A 16,492-nucleotide genomic window follows, 5' to 3' on the forward strand; every position below is an offset into this window, starting at 1 on the left:
GAGTTAGTTATTGTATTAACTTGACAATTAAGATGCTGAATAGTATAACTATAACCAGTTGTATTATCCCTTGCAGCTAACCCACCCACCCCCATGAAACGGGAAAGCCATAAGGAATCTAACGATGGCGTTTACAAGATAAGATGAAGCAGAAGAAAAACCTTTGTTTCAGTCAGGTGAATACAACATATTTAGTGCCTACTCTTCCATTGTACGTAATGTTTTAGAAAACATAATTTTAAAAAATTCATCGTGTGATCTTGACCTTGAATTTCGAACCGGCGACTCCAACAAAGCAAACGCATTCAACAGGTCGGCAGACTAGACTAAGTCAGATGTTCATCAAATAAAGCTACAGGAAGTTACAATGTGGAAAAAGAATAAATTAAAAGAAGTACATATTTGTGACTTAGCTTGGGACTTTGCTCTTGTGACTATAAATGACATCCACCCACCCCACCCTTCGACCCTACATCCAAGTTTGCTTCTAATTCAGGAATCGATTGAGAATTGTGTGGCGGGAAGTTTGATTATAATGACAGTCAAAGAGACATACGTCAGTTCTCGTGTATACACAACATGACATACTGTAGTTGATTCGATTGCGCAAAATGGAGGTCTCAGAAACGAGAATTGGAGTTAGAATATGTGTATTATGGAGGTCATGTGATTGAAAAGCATCATCTGACTGGCAATATCCAGATTGCGAACTCGAGTCTCAAGATCGCGCAATATTCTCATATTTTGGTACTAAGGTCTTGCCATATTCATCCTTGAGTTCAACCAGATCAGGACAGCACAGCACTTCGTTGATTTGAGCTGGGGGGAGGGGGCGAGGGCAGTGGAGTCTAGTAGATGTTTATTCAGAAAGCGGATGAAAATGACGTGTATGACGAGTGGCATCAGAGATTTTTTAAAAAAAGAATAGATTTTACGTGACGAGGTCTGCAATTTATCAGCATTTTTGAGAAATATGAACTAATGATGCTTGACAACTACTCTGTAAGATCCGTGCATATTTTTGCATGAAATTGAATTATATTCTTTTTATAGATTTTTAAGAGTATTCTTAAAATAAAAAAGAAAATGGGATATTATGTGTTACAGTTTAAAGATTAATGATTATTTTGTATCCTACCCTCCGGCGCCCCACTCCTTCCCTTCCAAAGGGGCGACAATCAGATTCATTTTCTACATCCTTGAATCAAAAGGCTGAACCTTGTAATTGTATGGTCTTACAGCACTAGAGAAACACTGCAACTTTTAAAGTGATGCTAGCGTAATGGTGTGAAAAGAATATTTATGGAAGAACATTCACTGTGTTACCAAGGGAAATACCATGATTTGATATGCCTCTACGATACGGCCTGAACATTCACCCCTATCAAATGAAGCAAAACACGAGAGAACCTGAACGTCCAAAACGATCAATGTAAAGTATGTAAAATAACCTCCAAAGGTTGATTGTTGGAAGACACCACACACGTCTTCAGTTAAAAAAAACCCACGTGTTATGAAACTCTGTCCTGAAATATGACCCCATTTTATAATTAGGACACTATGCCTAGTAATGACAATGCTGTTTTAATGCGCGTCAAGACTCGTTTTATTTCTGCAGAGCACTTGTGTAATACAGATCTATGGCTCACAAGATGGGTCAAAATTAAGTACAACAGATGAAATCTAGAACAGTACCTGTATAGAACTATCACTCCATCCATCTATATTCATATCATGTATTCTTTCTCAATCCTTCAAATAGTATAGTAAAATGAGAATTCTGGCTCACCCGGGACTTTTTTTTTATCACCAGATAACACCTCCTACTAAGAAAATAAAATCAGGAAAAATCTGGACTTTTAGGGTACTAAGACACATCAATGGATTTTTTGTTTCACCAGCAAATATGCGATACAAAACAGTTTCCGTCAAAATTGAAGGTAGAATTTAGACAATAGGAAAAATGTCGTTTAGTTATGGCAGAGAATATTTATAGCGGAGAGTAGAATCATTTGCAAAGTCTGCACAAGATTTTTTAAGGTCAAATCTTAAGGTGGCTTTACAAAAATACTGGTCAGGAAAAATTAGGGAAACATGATATGGTGACTTTCCTGACAATAGTATAAAGATGATATGTTTAAATCTGACGAAGAAACAGAGTGTAGAATTCGGGTCAAAGACAACAACAGTTGCTCGGCTTGGTGTTTCCATAGATACAATTAATAGGCCTTTCTTTCGAACATTTGATGAGTCATTTTGGATTTTTTTCCCCCTAATTTCCTATATAGCGCTTGTTTACAGTGCGCAAATCCTATTTTGTTTTTGACATAATAGTTATTTAATCCTTTCGCTTTCTTTGTTTTATCATTTCCATCATCAGTCAATATTACACAAATTTTACTGCGCAGTCCAACAATTTCAGAAACAATTCCGAAGCTAATCTCATCCTTGAATTTGCCAATCACCTTTTTGTTGGCAGAATCATGAAAAGAATTTTGGCGAGGAACATCGGAAAGATCAAGTAATTCTCTGTTGTTATAAACATCCTAGAAAACATCACAATTAACACAATCATTGCCATCAATCTCATAGACTAACGAGTCTGTGTCTGTAAACATTAATTTCGCATTAGGCCATTTTCCTTTCACGAAACCGTCTATGGGAAGAGATAATATGTTGAATCGATGATTAAACTCTTGTACTAACTCTTCATTGATCTTGATTAGTGAAAACATCGTTAAGTCATTTGTTTTACCAATGATAGGTTATAATTTCATTGTCAATGATTTTGAAAATGATTTGTGAGTCTCTCGGTGGCTTGAAATATTTGCCACCATTTATCCACGAATCAGTTTGTTATAGAAATAATTATCGATTTTGCCGTCTTTAGCCCTGCTAAAGAGGTCATGTATATTTAATGCGATAAAGAGGTTTAGTATATTTAATGCGATAAAGAGGTTTAGTATATTTAATGCGATAAAGAGGTCTAGTATATTTAATGCGATAAAGAGGTTTAGTATATTTAATGCGATAAAGAGGTCTAGTATATTTAATGCGATAAAGAGGTTTAGTATATTTAATGCGATAAAGAGGTCATGTATATTTAATGCGATAAAGAGGTCTGGTATATTTAATGCGATAAAGAGGTCTAGTATATTTAATGCGATAAAGAGGTTTAGTATATTTAATGCGATAAAGAGGTTTAGTATATTTAATGCGATAAAGAGGTCTAGTATATTTAATGCGATAAAGAGGTCTAGTATATTTAATGCGATAAAGAGGTCATGTATATTTAATGCGATAAAGAGGTCTAGTATATTTAATGCGATAAAGAGGTCTAGCATATTTAATGCGATAAAGAGGTCTAGTATATTTAATGCGATAAAGAGGTCTAGTATATTCAATGCGATAAAGAGGTCTAGTACATTTAATGCGATAAAGAGGTCTAGTATATTTAATGCGATAAAGAGGTCATGTATATTTAATGCGATAAAGAGGTCATGTTTATTTAATGCGATAAAGAGGTTTAGTATATTTTATGCGACAAAGAGGTCTAGTATATTTAATGCGATAAAATCGTATACTGAACACACTATTCTATATTTATTTTTAATTCAGATCACATAAAAAATGGAACAAAATGAAAATGACTGAATCACAAAGACATTTGGACTGAACGAATTATATAATTACACATATTTTTAACCATTTTGTTAATTGTTTTCTCTTTTCTAAGGAAAAGGCTTTTTTTCTGTAATTGTCTTCCTGCTAGTTCATCTCGTGATAAAAATCTTGCAGTATTTGATCTATATAAAAATCCTTTGTAAAGTTTAGTAACCGCCTTTGCTGTAATTCTGTTGTTTTCCATCTTTATAATAATTTTACGACCTGGAGTAGTTTCATCGTTCATATGAATTTTATCTGTTAAAAATGAATTCATGATCTGTTTATATTTATTTTTAATTCATTTCACCATGATTATTTCATTGCCAGTCAAAAGAATTTGTGATTTCTCTTCTAAAAACTCTTCAGTTGTTGGTGGAGTTATCTTGTTTACTCCTTGCTTTGGAGACCTTTTCTGTAATAAATCATTAATAAAAGATGTTGATCTTCACCACAACTCGTATAAATCTGATATTGACCTCGCACACCTTTTCCACAGTTCAGACATGATTTTAGTCCTGTTGTTTTATTCTTTTCTAAAAGAAAAGTATGATGGCCGCAGTATTCTCTGTAGCAGCTTTTATTACACATCTCAGTTGACCCTTGCGTAAGCCACTTGCATTTCTTCATTCCAGTCTGAAATGGCATTATATAACATGTGGGTATATATTTTAAATCAAATCAAGTTTTGTTTTAATTATATTTTATCATGAATTGAATATATATAAATAGTATAATAAATGTCTCAAAACGAGAGAACAAATAAAGTGTACGAGCTACTCAATTGGGATATGCTAGAACGCGCCAGAGATCTTTATTAAAAAATACGTGGAAATCCCGCAGATAGACGATATGATAAAACCAGATTGATTAAGGAACTTTTCAAACGAGATGAGAGATCTTCCGGTGATATTAGTAGAGAAAACATGATCGAGTTTGCAAAACTTATTATAAAATATCATACTCGTCGTCATATTGTTGCTAGAGAAATATTGAACCGTATTGTTAAATTAACCGCTGTTAAACCACGATGGCCAAGATCTAATGTTAATCTGGGGAAACTAGCAGAAACAGTTGTAGATGTTGAAGAACATAAAAACGTTTCAAACATGTACTTGATGAAACGATAAACCGAACAAATGATTATGAGTTGCAAATAACATCATCATCATTTGAGGGTTTTAATGAAGTGTATATGTTTGAGAACATAAAATTGATCAGATTTAATTTCACTGATCTGCGTGAAATTATGAGGATGTTGTTGAAACCGAACGAGTTAATTCACCAGCTCTCAAAATAACGGTTCATTATGCTGTTACTCGTTATAAAGCAACTGATCCAACAGTAACAGATGAAAGAGAATTTCGATCTAGTGTCGATCTCGACACAGATATTGATGAGATTTCTAATTAAATTTACCAGCAGATCGATCAATATGAAAAATTGACCAACATACTTCATATGTATCTGGTTGGGTTTTAGATCGAATGAGTGCCATCATGGTTCATACACATGCTTATACACCATTAACCGGTGGAGCATTTGTTGATTTACCAGCACCAGTAAAATAGACTAAATCGTGTATCAATATATAAAAAAACGATGATAATAAATGAGTTACATGGAGTTTGTTGTCAGCATTATTTCCAGCAGATGCTAATGCTGATCGTGCTAGTAAATACAAACCTTATCAAGATCAATTAAATCTGGAATGGATGCAATTCCCAATACCGATTAAACAAATAAATAAGACTGAAAAACAAAATTCTGAGCTATTTCCTGGTGGTATAAACGTTTCCTCATTAATTGATACAAACAAACCTTTTCCCGTCAGAATTTCATCATTAGCTAAATGTGGCGATAGAACAATTAATCTGTTGTTTCATAAAAACATTATATGTGGAGAAAACGTATCAGCAGATTTCTCATTACAAAAATGGTACTAACAGCTGCCTTGCTAGGCGCTCAGCATTAAGAGGTTAGTGCTATTGTTAGGACTGGTCGGCCTGGTGTCACGATGATGTGACTGGGTGGGACATCATACGACATGATGCCCAATTCCTAGGCATCACTATAAACTGCCACACAGCAGACATCGTAGCAGTATGACTGGAAAATTGTTAAAGCTACGTTAAAAATCCAAATTACACTCACACACACTGCTTAATATTTGTTGAACAAGTGGGGTGGGTGGGTGGTGGATGTTCTTTTCATTATTATCAACATTAAAAAACAATTGGCTCATACATTATTAATTTTGGAACCTCACTGCAACTTTTCAGGGTTCCATCCTAACATATACCAAACATAGTATGCCATTATGAAGATAAAATTTTACCAGTGTACTAATGAATATCACTGGACAACAAATTTTTACAAAAGTCATGTTACTGAAATAAAATTAGTCAATTCTTATCAATTTTTATGTGCTGAACACGAATATGACAGTCAAATTGCAAAATTGGCTCTAGTTTTTTTGTAATCTGCAAGAAATTAATGTTTACATAACGAAATGCATTCCAATAGTAAAAGGTCAACTGTAATAGCCTACCTATAAAAAATCAAGTCATTGACTACATCTTAGATTTCTTCGCCTGTCTCTTGTACAGCTGTTCGGGAGCATCTCTGAGGAGTGTCCAGCAGTAGTCAGCCAGCATTGTAGTGGACCATTTTCCCTGGTATCTTTGTTCCATTGTTGCGATATCTTGATGAAAACGTTCGCCGTGTTCATCACTAACAATACCACAGTTGCTAGGAAAGAAATCCAAATGGGAATGAAGGAAGTGAATCTTTAGAGACATATTGCAGCCAAGTTTCTTATACTTCATCAACATGTCTTCTACTAGTTCCTTATAGTTTTCTGCCCTAACATTTCCGAGGAAGTTTGTAGAAACTAGGCGAAAAGCATTCCATGCTTGTTTCGCGTCACCTTCCAGCAAGTTGTTGAACCGGTCATCTTTGAAAAGCTCTCGAATCTGAGGACCCACAAAAACTCCCTCTTTAATCTTTGCTTCGCTGAGTCGAGGGAATTTTTCATGCAGGTATCGGAATGCTGGCAAAGTCCGGTCAATGGCTTTCACGAAGTTCTTCATCAAACCTAGTTTGATGTGAAGGGGTGGTAGCAAGATTTTCTGAGCCTCAACCAGAGCTGGGTGTTGGATATTCTTCTCTCCAATGGCTACATTCTGCCTGTGAGTCCATTCCTTCCTCATGTAGCGCATTTCCCTTGCTCGGCTATCCCACTCGCATAAGAAACACATGTATTTTGTATATCCTTGCTGCAGTCCCATTAAAAGGGCAACTACCTTCAAATCACCACAGAGGTGCCAGCTGTACTTGTTATACTCAATGGAATTCAGTAGCTGCCTTAAGTTATCGTATGTCTCTTTCATGTGGACAGCATACGCTACTGGAATAGATGGAAGAATGTTTCCATTGTGCAAAAGCACAGCCTTGAGACTCAGTTTCGAAGAGTCCACAAATAGTCTCCATTCTTGTGGGTCATGAGTGATTTTTAAAGCATTCATGAGGCCCTCAATATCGGAACAGAATATCAGATTACTTTCCTTTCTGAAGAAAGGCTCCAATTGCTGGTGGCGCTTTCGATATGCAGTAATTGTGACATCTTCTTCTAGAAGATTCCATTGTTGGAGTCTTGATCCTAGCAATTCTGCCTTGTTCTTTGATAAGTCCAAATCACGAATCAGGTCATTTAGTTCTTCCTGTGTTATTCTGTGTGGGGTTGATGATGCACCACAGTGAAAATCTGGATCACTGCATGCTGATGGACCAGGAGAAGAACAGGTCGACTCACCTTTGTCTTCGTCAGATGAATCAAGAGAATATTCTGCTGGAGGTTCTGGAATAGGAAGTCCCTCACCATGTGGAACTGGTCTCAATGCAGACGGAATGTTTGGGTAGACTATTCTCGACTTCTTTCGCTTCGTTATTCCGCCGGAAAGAGGAGGAACCAAGCAGAAGTAACAGTCATTTAGGTGGTTGCTTGGCTCTCTCCACACCATTGGGACTGCAAACGGCATTGATGACCTTTTGCAATTCAACCACTGTGAAAGCTGTGTTGTACATGTAGCACAGCATATATGCGGAGCCCAAGGCTTGTCTTGGTCACCAACCTTGCATCCGAAGTAAAGATGATATGCCTTCTTCACTTGAGAATTGATACTTTTCTTCTGGTTGGCAAATGTCACTTCCCCACAAATATAGCAAAAATTGTCCGCGGTATTAACACACTTTCGAGGCATTACTGTTCTTTATTGTACGTAAATGGATAAAATAATAAGTTTTATGTAACAGTAGCTTGAACTGTCTCGCACAACGTCTAAAATATTTTAAATGCTGAACCTATCTGATTGGGCTTTATATAGTACACTGCTTACGTCAGCTTCAGCAGCCGCCTGGCATTAGTATAATAGGCCTACACATGTATAGTACACTGCTGACGTCAACTTACTTCAGCAGCCGCATGGCATTAGTATTGCATTGCATCAGAAAATGATGCAATCAACTGTGGATGATGTGAGCATGATGGTATTATGCAATGTTACATCATTATTCCGGATGTTGCTGCAGTCCTACTGGAGAAATTTACACAGTGAAACATAGAAAATGAGGTATATGAATATCTTCAAAACGAGAGCCAATACAAATTTTTCACGGTTATATTCGTGTTCGGCACACCAAAATACTACAGATTAGGGCCTTTTCAAGTCAGTAATGATTTCACTGTTGACCAGTGTATTCAGAGCTTTAACCCGTCTTGGAGTACCATAGCTAATCTAAAGATTGATTTTTCCACCATAATATTAGACTGGTGTGTGTGTGTGTGTGTGTGTGTGTGTGTGTGTGTGTGGTCAAGCAATTCTATCATCTGGGGGTTAACTGAATATATCTTGAATCTACATCCATTGAATTGCTATTTTAAGCGAATCATTCGTATCACCTCTGCAGAGATTCCAACTACAGACCAATTAATTTGATTTTCTGCGATTTGCACCCTCCTACACCAAGCGCATACAGTTACTAACACACTGTAAGGGTGCAAGGGGCAGTTTTTATGCACAAATTTAATGTTACATACACCTGCCTAATGTAAATATTCATAAAAAATAGAACACATGAGTGAAGTCAAAAAGGTCCATACTTTTGGATAGGTATAACACAGCAACACACAAGCATATCATTCACCCGATTTGACAATTACAAGTGGTAATTGATAGAATAAAAAGTTGATGCACCCCACCCCCAAATTTATATATGCAAACACAAGCCCTTTGTGGGGCCCCGAGTGGCCGAGTGGTCTAAAGCATTCTGCGTCACGGATCACTGGCATCTCACCTTTGACTGCGTGGGTTCGAGTCTCGGGCACGGCTAATGTGGATATGTGAGAAAGCTTGCCGGTAGCTTCTCGTGGGTCGGTGGCACAGGCACTTGATTCTGGGGTAAACTAATGTGTACACTCACTATATAACATGTTATATAGTGAGTGTACACATTAGTTTACCCCAGAATCAAGTGCCTGTGTTCTTCCTCCACCATTAATACTGGCCGCCATGTATAGCCTATCGTGTGCTGAAAAATGGCGTTAAACCCTATAACAACAACAACAAGCCCTTTCTCTGGGTGATAATTTCGAAATACATTATGTACTTAATACATAATGTAATGCTATTCAAAAAAGTTGTCATCCAATCAGTTTTTGAGTTATTCTGCTTGCCTTGAACCAACGTGTCTACTGCTATAAGGAACTAGCTCTGCTTCCCAGCCGACTATTGGTATTTCACTGGCTACATACTATGCAGTGACTATATGATGTGTAAATTCCTCACATCAATTTCAAGAAAAAAGACAAGCCAGAAAGACCAGATTCACAAATATATCCATATCTTTAATTATTACACAATAATAGCTCAAAAAGTCACAACATACCCTTAAGTTAAGAAACTGCCAGGGGCCAATTTACAAAACCGTTCCCTGCCACCGTAAACACAAATTATGTAAAGCAACTGTAATAGCGATATACCAAAAAATATACATTCCACACAGAGTGCCCAGCTACTCAGAGCACGATCATCCAGACCGTGTGTACCAATCTCCCATCTGGAGACTTCTCATTTGGAGATAATGACAAAGATACAATTATTCGCTTAAATCTATCTGGCTTGGTTAAGTGCCACAACTGGAGCATATTATCATCTGCATTTATTTTAGTAAGATTTGAATTATATAGTAGGTATACCCCAGTGAGTATGATTTAAAAAACCTCTATCTTTGTGTTTTCATCTCCTTCCTAGAGTGGGTTGGTGTTTGAACAATTACATTGTGCTAATATGTCAACATATATAATTTTATAGTATGAGAGACAGGGTCCGATGCCATAATGGGTTATGAGGGTAATCTGAGGTAATTTTGTCACTCTGTATGATTTTTTCTTCCTTTAGGTTATTGATTTTTTTGTTGACGTTAAGTTCGCATCAAGCAAATGTGAATGTGAGGTCGAATTTACGAAATGTGGGTTTTGGTGCGTGTTATGCCGAAGAGTGACGATTAAACAATCGTCTAAACTTCGATTCTGGATCAAGTTAAGTACATAATAAAAAGAAACGTTTTTTCTCCTACGTTAATACCGGATGTATTTCTTATTGTGGTACCAAAAAGTATTTTAACTCGTTATTTCGCTAGTCGTTAAAATATCATGTTTTTTGGCACAGGGGTTTATATCGTTGCTTACAAGTTAACTATTAGTTATACTTGAGCAGCGGGGGGCAGGGGGGCGAACCCTACAAATTTTAGAAGGTTCCAAATGTCGAAATAAGATCTCCACAAAAAAGGATTAACAACACGAAAACAAACAGCTAACGTTTTTAGGGCCTGAAAAGAGTATCTCTGAGAGCCCTCTCCGAGTTAGCTGTGCTGTTTTTCTTTGGAAAACGACCAAGTGTGCGAATACGATTTTACAAAAAATGAACCAATTCGTTGTCGTCGCCCTCCCTGCTGCTATGAATTAAAAATTGTTGTATAATAATATGGTGCATTCGGAATCTTACACAGCTAGACTTGCCAGAGAACGAGAAGGGGCACTTAAAAAATATATCCCCGTAAAAGATGAGTTAAAAAAAACGTGCAGTCGCTACAACAAGCACAAGTTGAATTCGCGGCTGGCACAGAACACTTATTTAAACCCGTTACAACAGCTACTGAAAAAGCTGCGACGGTCACTGAAAGAGCTTTATTGGGAGATATTGAGGACGAGGAAAGAAAAAAAGGTATTCTTCCAATATTAAAACAGACCGCTGAGCAAACTGAAAAAATTGCGAGGAGAACTAAAAAAAACAAAAGATTTTACGAGATCTTCCAACTGGTATAGCTGCAGCTCAACCTCCACCCGTTGGCGAAGAAATACTTGAAGGTATTGGTAAAATTCGTACTGAATTTGCCGACGTGAAAAAAGAACTTGCGTCTAAAGCAATAAAGGAAAATATTGGACTGATTGCAAAATTTAGGGGGGGTTTTGTCGAAGATATTAGAAATATTAAAAGAGAAAAATTACCCGAAAAAATATTACTTGGTATATTTAGTAAATCTAGTGTCTTAAACCCCGGTTCTGAAAACGTAACTGATGATAATCTTATTAAATGGATATATCGTATATATAAAAACAAAAAACAAACCAGAGATGATGATTTATAATACAGAGGTCTTGATGAAGAAGTAAAGAGACTTTATAGAAAGCGTGTGAAACAACTAGAACAACAACAACTCTCCCAGCAGGAACCTTCATATCAACTTCCTCCACCTCTGCAACAGATAGAACAACAACAGTCTTCTTCACCGCAGCAAAGGTTGATGTCGGAACTTAAAAGGTCTGAGGAGCTACTTAAAAAAGCTAAAGAAGAAAGATCACCCTTAAGACTGTTTACGAAAAGCACGGAGACAACAGAAGAAGGAGCAGCCGGAAGTGGTTTGGGAGATAATTTTGTTTGTCCTGATAATATTTTCAATGACGTTTCGCGGTTAGAAGTTCTCATAGGAGGAAAGCGAGCTGGAAATAACTCACCAGAAATAATCAATGAAGCAGCTGATATTTGTCCTCACCAGAAATAATCAATGAAGCAGCTGATATTTGTCGGCGATTATTTCAAGGCGGTGTCATGGATACTAGTGTATACCGAGAGCTCATTGATGAACTCGTTGATGATTACAGTGATTAAACAGTAACAAATAGCATAACATGGTCATATAAAACAGACACTATACGCCCATGCAGGTCAGAGTAGTAAACTAACGATTACCAGTTTATAGAGCAACCTACGAAGACGGACTCGACGACGTGGTTCAGGGGTTATTTGCGGGGTTAGCGCCAAAAGTTGGCCCTCTTGCAAAAACATTTATCAATGAAAGCCATTAATGTTGTTGGTGAAAAAGCTCCTGGTGCAATTGCCAACATTGCTGGTAAGGCACTCTCGGCAATCAAAGAAATACTAGCACGGTTAATAAGACGAAAATCACCACCACCAGTAAAACTGGCGAGCACTGAAATTATCCCCGTGGATGTCAGTAAGGTGATAAATCAAGCTGCAAATAAGAAACTAGCAGCGTTGATAGATCAAGAATCTGAACAAGTACAAAGAAATATAACAGCGAATTTGATAGCAGGAAGTGGACTTCGAGTGCGACGACGATAATCACCATTTGAAAAATAGGCAATTGTATAAAATGTTCAAACGCATGTCCGACACAGCATTTGACATAGATGCGCCTGTCGAGCGAGATAATTCAGTTTTATTCCTATGATGCAGTTAAACCAGATCAACGGGGGCGTATCGAACTTCAAGTTCATGATACAAGTAGATATTTCCTACCCTGTGAGGCGTTTATTGAAGTAGAAGGCGAACTTGTAAGGGCGGATGGTAATAACTACGGCGTCAATGACCGGGTTGGTTTTGTCAATAATGGAATTATGGCACTGTTTAGTAGCGCCACATATATGATTGACGGAAAAAATATCGAATCCATCCAGAATGATGTTGATGCTGCTACAACAATAATTGGTCTAGCAAGATATTCTGACGACTTTACAAGATCATCCGGGCCATCGATGATGTTTGCTAAAGATGCTTCCGACAACGCCGATCATATTCAATATATTAAGTTGCGAACACCACGAGATACTGCAGACAATCCACAACCAGCTGATTTTGAACATGAAGATAGATCAGCTGCTGCTTTTGATATTATAAAAAGCATTAGTGCGACTAACAACTTAGGATTTGCAACACGCCGAGGAATGTTAAAGCCAGACGAGAATAAAATTTTTCTTGCGCGATTCCACTAACTCATATCTTTGGATTTTGCAGGGATGTTAGAAAGGTCATCTTCGGAGCCAGACACACAATTGTGCTGTTTAGAAAAAGTGATGATAATGATGCGATTTGGCGAAAAGCTGGCCATGCTGGCAAAGTAAATATAACAAAACTCTCACTGCGGATGCCGGTATTAACTCCGTCGGTCACGGAAGAGCCGCGATTACTCTCTTTTATGAATCAAGGTGGCAAATCATTGCTATCATGGTTAACAGTAACCACAGACGCCATCCAAAGTTCCGTCAGAGGTTTATTTACTTGGCATATAGCATCACTGCAGGGTGTTTCTGCGCCACGACATATTTTTATTGCGCTGCCCCGATTGAATAACCAGGAACAATCTCATATGATATTTGACAAATTTGGCGTTACCGATGTTTCGTTGAGAATAAACGGACAACAAGAACCATCCGAAGATATATCATTAAATTTTACACATAATCATGTGGCGCGCGCATATAATCGTTGGTTGACGTTTCTGGCGCGTAACATAAATATAGATACTGGGATGTTAATATCACAGTATGATTTTACAAATCTGTACACGATTTATTACTTTCCACTGGAGCATCTTGATTTATCTAAACAAACTGTCGTTGATATACACTTCCGAGCTCATATTAATGACCCGTCAGCTGGTGGTCCCGACCCTGGTTACAGAGCAATCACGGTCATGCTCAGTGACAAGGCAATGTTACTTGAAGGTATTAGTGGTCGAATGAGAGTTGTTGATGCACCAGTAGAAAACATGTAATTGTTTTCGAGAATATGTAGACAATTAGATCAATCGCGTTAATTATAACAATGTCATACAGTCATGTTAATGTCACTCTGACTCCTGGTCAGGCGAAAAAATTACAATCAAAAACCGCGAGCGCATGTGGGACGACGATAACACTAAAACAAGATCAAATTGCTAATGGTGGCCCAAACAAGTTATCGCTGACTAAAACCCAACTAAAACATTTGAATAAAGCAAAGCAAGCAAAAACCGAAATTCAGCTTGATTTCGCTCCAAAGCCATCAAGGATATGGTTAAAACCGGTGGTATATTTCCACTTCTCGCAGCCGCGTTAGGAGCTGTTGGAAAGCTGCTGGAATGGCATTAAAGAAAGCAGCTGGGAAGGGATACAAAAAAAGGAGCGGGTTTAAGACTTCCAGGAACTCCGCCCTTATGGTACAGAAAGGGTCTAAGACTTCCAGGAACTCCGCCCTCATGGTACCCCAAACGCCGTTGACACCGATGTCAAATTTTGATTTACTCGATGCTGCTAAACAACTTAAAATAAAAAATTTCAGAGGTGTTTTTTATGCGAGATCAGTTGCCGAGACAACCGAATAATCCAGAAACTGGAATTATTAATCTCGATAACAGCAATGGTCCAGGAACTCACTGGGTTGCTTACGCAATCGATCCACGAGGAATTATCTATTTCGATTCGTATGGGTTAGCACCGCCAGTTGAATTTCTAAAATACGTGCAAAGCACTCCCATTCCAGTTTGGTATTCAACGCTACCAACATGAACATTAACCGATCCACCAATATGTGGCCGTGAGGTAATAAATGTGTTTGACGCGTTATCAAAATCAACCAAACCGCCTCACAAAGTCGTGCACGAGTATACCGCGGGCCGATTTAACATTTTAAACAATCCCTAAAGAATAATGGTTGATATTTACGGAAGATCTCTCATCGAAGCAAAGATAAAAAAACGCGACGACGTAGATTTATCAAAATATGCGACCAAAGATGAAATCGACAATCTCTTAACGTTATCCGGGATAGACCCAGATGAGGTTGTTATTTTTCAGGACCGACATGGTAAGCTAAAAACCAGCAATATCAAATGGAATGACATAATTCGCAGGGTTCTTGGAGCTACCCAAGATAACATCCCTGTGTTTACTGACAGCGGAAAAATCAGAGACTCAAGTATATCGTTGACAACCATCAGAGATGAAATCATACAGAGAGTTGCTAACCGCTTAAAAAATAGCGGTGACACAATGACAGGTGAACTCAACATGAACGGGAACAAGATAGTAGCTGAAACAACTCCAAAATTCGACAACGACGCCGCAAACAAACTATACGTCGACAACGTAGACAGTAAATTATCCACGCTGCGGGCCGAGTATGACGTTCACGTGGGCGTTTTTGGAAGATTTCGCAGAAATTATCAAAAAACCGATGAGGTCATAGATAAATTCTTCGGCACTCCGCTCACCGTTGACATAAAACTTTCTGATATCAAGACGAACATCGACACAATCAAACAAACACAGAAAGATATTGTAAGTGGGATTCCTGAGATCGTTAATAAAACCAGTTTGATTAAAATCTCACCTGGAGTTACTCCCGGGCATATCACCAACATTGTATACACAGTATTATCAGGATTTGGAACATGGTCTAAACAAAATAATACTATCAAATATACCGCAACAGTCACTGGAGCGTACAGGCTGTCTGTGTTCAGTGCTGCAAAATTTGAGATATTTTCAACATATCTTTGGAGGCATTCCACCGACAAGTTTTCCGGGGTTGTTAATATCATATTAAACAAGAGAACCGAAGAGGAGTTTATACTGGAAGCAGCCGATAAGACATTAACCGCAACATCTTGCTGGTGGTGTTTGGAATTCGTAGCTGAAACACCTCAATTGGTTACTGCGTAAAATAATAAATGACCCTGACAGCATCAACAACAACATTAGATGCGCAACAATATAGATACGATCAAGTACGCGAATGGCAATCAGAGTTAAAAACCCTCATCGACAAATACACAACAAAAGTAGAAAAATATAAGCGACGAGCAGTCATTGTAGACGTTGCAGTATACTCGGTATCCGCGTTAGTTGCATCCACTGGAGTAGTATTATCAGCGCTAACGCCAGTAATAACTGCAATCGCAGTAACAATATGCGTCCCTTCATGAGCGGCAATTGCAGGTGTTTTTAATATAATCGCGAAAAAAATATCAACGTGCACGAGCACAAAATTGCACGATTATGTTACGCGGCTAAACACAGCAACAGCAGCATATTCAAAATTGTCGTCGTTGATATCATCAAGCCTCAACAACGAAACAATATCAGATTCCGAATTCGCGCTAATGGTTAAGATATACGAAGACTGCACCGGCCATTTAAAAACAACAAAGATAAATAATGACAGAATTACGTCAACAGATAGCCGAAAATACAAGACCCAAGAGAACTTCAATGATAACAGTAAGCTCGACTAAACCTGAATTCAGTATTAATTTTCCAACTGCGATTCCTGTGAAAGAAATCTCACTAACACAATTACGAGTATATTACAGCTCTCCCAATATCAGATCAAAATCATTTGGCGGATTACCAGCGAATAATTCGTTTGTGTTTGCAAATAAAAACCGACCAGATGGTACACCCGACTGGAACGTCATTGGGATACCTACC

This window comes from Sinohyriopsis cumingii, chromosome 4, assembly GCF_028554795.1.
Source record: "Sinohyriopsis cumingii isolate HCF-2022 chromosome 4, ASM2855479v2, whole genome shotgun sequence".
In the NCBI taxonomy this organism is placed as follows: Eukaryota; Metazoa; Mollusca; class Bivalvia; order Unionida; family Unionidae; genus Sinohyriopsis; species Sinohyriopsis cumingii.